This window comes from Lathyrus oleraceus, chromosome 2, assembly GCF_024323335.1.
Source record: "Lathyrus oleraceus cultivar Zhongwan6 chromosome 2, CAAS_Psat_ZW6_1.0, whole genome shotgun sequence".
NCBI classification, from domain to species: domain Eukaryota; kingdom Viridiplantae; phylum Streptophyta; class Magnoliopsida; order Fabales; family Fabaceae; genus Lathyrus; species Lathyrus oleraceus.
Genome location: NC_066580.1, coordinates 269,091,040 through 269,097,039, shown reverse-complemented (window position 1 = coordinate 269,097,039; position 6,000 = coordinate 269,091,040).

The window sequence follows — 6,000 nt, the reverse complement described above, 5'->3', positions numbered from 1 at the left end:
CGGAAGGCCTGCAATTTTCCACAATCGCACCAACTTCTGTGTAGTCTAACAGCGTAGGCTAAATTTGGTCTCCCCTCGTTGTTGCCCATTGTTTCCTGGACGCTGAAATTTTGTCTATGACGGTCAAAGACTGTTACAGCGTGTATCGTAGCTTTGATGCTCTCCTCTTTCATGACCTTCATGCAACACTCACTGAATACTTGTCCGGACATTAACACTGCATTCCATCTTTTGTAACACCCTTCTAAAATACCCCAAATTTAAAATTAAAACATCAAAACATAAATCAGAGTAGATATGCAATTTAAGGGTGTCACACTTGACACTTCACACCGTTTTCCAAAATATCCTGTCATGCTCATTTATTTAATCAAAAGAAAACATTTGCATAATTCGCAGCGAATAAAGTCTAACAACAATACAAAACATGTAACACATTACATGTAAACTTGTTCAACAATCATCAATGAAAAACAAGTAAAACATCCCGTCCCGATGTTACATCTACCAGAGCATGACCCACTAAGGAACTATACTAGACTCCATGCACTAGCTTCTACTCAATCACTGCTCGTTACCTGAAAACATAGTTGTAAGGGTGAGTTCCTCAATCGATATAATAAGCATTATAAATTATCATGTAATGTTAAGTAAGTTAACACATTCAATCACCCTAATCAGATCACACAATCAGTAACGGCAATATCAACTCCAAAGTCATACTCAACACAATCACCAAAACAACACGTATAATATTGGAATACATCCATTCATATTATACGCCATACATACATACATTATGCAATGAGACTCCATGCATGCGGTACCGACTATTCATGAACATATAGTTCAACCTCACCGATCAAATCCAGATACGGCTACCAAGCTCACTAGTCCCACTCATTTGAGACATAATGACTCACTCACTAATTCCTCACCATGGGAATTAGCTACCACCCCAAGGGCTATGATATGCACGCTAATCACCTAGCATGCAAACATCAACAACAATCCATAATCATTTACTCACTAATTCCTCACCATGGGAATTAGCTACCACCATAAAGGCCACAATATGCACGCTACATCACCTAGCAGTGCAAACATCAACAACAACTCACAATGGACATATGCTCACACTCTAAGCCATAAACAGTCCATCCACAATTGCATACATAATAGATATATTCACAACATTATGCACACCATCATACATCATCAATACAATTATCACAGAATCATATTATGTCATGCCACATAATCAATCACAGTATTAGCACACTCTACTAATACCTATACTGTTCAAAACAACGGGAAATAATCCCTAATACATCATACATCAGCTAAATTACATTACTCAGCTGAACAACCAAAAACTGCACAACAACAGCCCAGAAAAATCACAAATCTGCCCATACGCGTATTGCCTAGTCCCATACGCGTATGGCCCATTTCCTGGCCAAGCCCATACGCGTACCACCATCTCATACGCGTATGCTACACGTAACACCTCTCCCATACGCGTACCAACAGAGACAAAACTACGTTAAAGTCATCATCTTCCTCATCCATACGCGTATTGCCTAGTGCCGTACGCGTACCAGACCATCTCATACGCGTATTGCCTAGTGCCATACGCGTATGACCAGAAACCAGATTTCCAGATCTGCTATGGTTTTCTCTGCTACGAGATCTCTCCAATTCCACCTTCCACAGTCCAATTTTACACAGTATTCGTTCATATCATCTAACACAATTCATACCCTATTCAATTTCACAAATTCTAACATTATTATATCTAATTCCTACGAATTTCCTTCAATTATGATCCAATTTTCGTTCATCCAATATTTCACAATTTTAGTATACATCATTCTAATCAGAGTCAAATCAATGGTTTATCACTACCCATTACATGTTATCCCATAATACCCATTAAACGACGATAAACCCCCCTTACCTGAGTTAATCCGGCAATCCTTTAGCTTCGAGCTCTTCCTCTCTTCAACCCTTGTTCTCTGGCTCTTTGCCCTTTTTCCCTTTTTCCACTTTTGAGTCGTTTCTCTGTTTTCACGTGAAAACCTCTTTTTACCAAATGGGACCTTTTCTAATTCCAACTTTTATTCCAATAATAATAATAATAATAATAATAATAATCCAATAATAATAATCCCAATAATGTTCCAATAATAATCCAATTATTTAATTAAATTAATAAATATACTATTAACTTAATTTAAATAATTATCTTATTCTTATCGGGGTGTTACAACTCTCCCCCACTAAAAGAGTTTTCGTCCTCGAAAACATACCTCAAGTGAATAACTCAGGATAAGACTCCTTCATCTGACTCTCAAGTTCCCAAGTCACATTGCCACCTGCTGGTCCTCCCCAAGCTACCTTTACCAAAGCAATCTCTTTACCCCGCAACTGCTTCAACTCTCGATCCTCGATCCTCATAGGTGATGTTTCAATAGTCAGGTTATCTCTCATCTGTACATCATCTACTTGGACTACATGCGACGGATCAGGAATGTACCTCCTCAACTGAGACACATGAAAAACCTCATGCAAATTCGCAAGTGACGGCGGTAAAGCGATACGATAGGCTACCTCCCCTATCCTCTCCAAAATCTGATAAGGACCAATAAATCGAAGTGTCAACTTCTTCGACTTCAAAGCTCGACCAACCCCAGTTATCGGAGTAACACGAAGAAACACATAATCTCCCTCTTGAAACTCAAGTGACTTCCTCCTCTTGTCGTGATAACTCTTCTGACGACTCTGAGCAATCCTCATCTTCTCCTGAATCATCTTAATCTTTTCCGTAGTTTATTGAACAATCTCCGGTCCAACCACAGCACTCTCACCGGACTCATACCAACATAAAGGTGTCCGACATCTCCTACCATACAAAGCTTCAAACGGTGCCATACCAATGCTCGAATGAAAACTATTGTTGTAGGTAAACTCAATCAAAGGTAAATAACAATCCCAAGCACCTCCTTTTTCCAAAACACAAGCCCTCAAAAGATCCTCCAGTGACTGAATCGTCCTCTCAGTCTGACCATCAGTTTGCGGATGGTATGCAGAACTCAATCTCAGCTTAGTTCCCAAAGCCCTCTGCAAACCTTCCCAGAACTTCGATGTAAATCTAGGATCTCTGTCCGAAACAATACTCGACGGAATACCATGCAAACTTACAATTTTCTCAATATACAACTCAGCCAATCTCTCTAACGGATAATCCATTCTGATCGGAATGAAATGAGCCGATTTTATCAATCTGTCAACGATCACCCAAATAGCTTCAAAATTCTTAATTGTCCTCGGTAAACCAGAAACAAAATCCATACTGATACTATCCCACTTCCACAATGGAATAACCAACGGTTGCATTAGCCCAGACGGCTTCTGATGCTCAATTTTTGACTTCTGACAAGTCAAACAAGAATAAACAAAACTCGCAATTTCTCTTTTCATTCCCGGCCACCAAAATAACTTTTTCAAATCATGATACATCTTCGTAGCTCCAGGATGAATACTCAAGCCACTACGATGTCCTTCCTCAAGAATACTCTTCTTAAGTTCGGTAACATCCGGAATACACACCCGATTACCAAATTTCAAAACACCATTCTCATCAACTCTGAATTCACCACCTTGACCTTGATTCACTAGAGTCAACTTATCAACCAAAAGCACATCGGATTTCTGACCCTCTCTAATCTCATCCATAATACCACTCGTTAACTTCAACATTCCCAATTTAACACTATTGTGAGTACTCTCACACACCAAACTCAAGTCTCTAAACTGCTCAATTAAATCCAATTCCTTAACCATTAACATAGACATATGCAATGATTTCCGACTCAATGCATCAGCCACTACGTTTGCTTTACGCGGATGGTAATTCAAACCAAAGTCATAATCCTTCAGAAACTCTAACCATCTCCTCTGTCTCATATTCAGCTCTTTCTGATCAAACAAATACTTTAAACTTTTATGGTCACTGAAAACTTCAAATCTTGACCCGTACAAGTAATGCCTCCATAACTTCAGAACAAATACCACAGCTGCCAACTCTAAATCGTGTGTCGGATAGTTCCTCTCATGAACCTTCAGTTGTCTCGAAGCATAAGCTACAACCTGCTTATTCTGCATTAACACGCCACCCAAACCCAACAATGAAGCATCACAGTAAACCTCAAATAGTTCTGACGGACTCGGTAATATCAGAATAGGAGCAGTAGTTAACCTTCTCTTTAACTCTTGGAAACCTTCTTCACATTTTGAGTCCCAAACAAACGCTTGCCCCTTTCTAGTCAACATCGTCAACGGTAACGCCAACTTAGAAAATCCCTCAATGAATTTCCTATAATAACCTGCCAGTCCAAGAAAACTCCTTATCTCAGAAACTGACTTCGGAGCTTCCCACTTAGATACCGCTTCTATCTTAGAAGGATCAACAGCAACACCACCTCTTGAAATCACATGACCAAGAAAACTAACCTCTTCTAACCAAAATTCACATTTTGACAATTTAGCAAATAACTTCTTTTCTCGTAGAACTCCTAAAACCAGTCTCAAATGCTTAGCATGCTCTTCTTCAGATTTCGAATACACCAAAATATAGTCAATAAACACCACAACAAACTTGTCTAGGTACGGATGGAAAATCCTATTCATATACTCCATAAATACTCCAGGCGCATTAGTCACACCAAAAGGCATTACAGAATACTCATAATGTCCATACCTTGTTCTGAAAGCAGTCTTCTGAATATCCTCAGTTTTCACACGTATCTGATGATACCCCGATCTCAAATCTATTTTGCTGAACACACTCGCACCAACCAACTGATCCATCAAATCATCAATCCTCGGCAAAGGATACCGATTCTTGATCGTCACTTTGTTCAGTTGCCTGTAGTCCACACACAACCTCATAGTACCTTCTTTCTTCTTAACCAATAACACTGGTGCGCCCCACGGTGACACACTCGGACGAATGAATTTCTTATCCAACAGATCTTCCAGCTGACTCTTCAATTCAGTTAACTCAACAGCAGACATACGGTACGGAGCCATCGATATCGGCCTAGTACCAGGTACCAAATCAATCGAGAACTCAACTTCACGCTCTGGCGGTAATTCATTCACTTCTTCAGGAAACACATCAGGAAAATCACACACCACGGCTAGATCGCAAATCACCAGTTTATCTTTAGCCTCCAAAGTCGCTAACAGCATAAACAACTCTGCCCCATCTGCTACTGCCTCATTCACCTGCCTCGCTGATAGAAACAAACTCTTTCCTTCCTCAATCTCAGGAAAGATCACAGTCTTATCAAAACAGTTGATATAAACTCGGTTAAACACCAACCAGTTCATACCCAGGATAACATCAATCTGCACTAGTGGAAGACACACAAGGTCCATCCCAAAGTCTCTACCAAAAATACTCAAAGGACAATTTAAACAAACTGAAGTAGTAATCACTAAACCCTTCGCAGGAGTATCAATCACCATACTTCCATGCATCTCAAATATCTCTAATTCAAGTTTCACAGCACAATCCAAAGATATAAAGGAATGAGTCGCACCTGTGTCAATAATAGCTACAAGAGGAAAGCCATTAATATAACACGTACCTCGGATCAAACGATCATCTGCAGAAGTCTCAGAACCTGATAAAGCAAAAACCTTGCCTCCCGACTGATTCTCTTTCTTCGGCTTAGGACAATGTGGACTGATATGACCCACCTCTCCACAGTTGAAACAAGTCACAGTCTTCAACCGACACTCTACAGCCAAGTGACCACCTTTTCCACACTTGAAACACTTCTTCTCAGTACTGGTACACTCATGGAAACGATGTCCAGCCTGACCACATCTGTAACACTTAGCAGGGGCACTGGAGTCTCCCCCACTAGGTCTCCTCATCCCACTCTGTCTCTGGAAACCTTTGCCAACTGCATACGGTTTCCCACGATC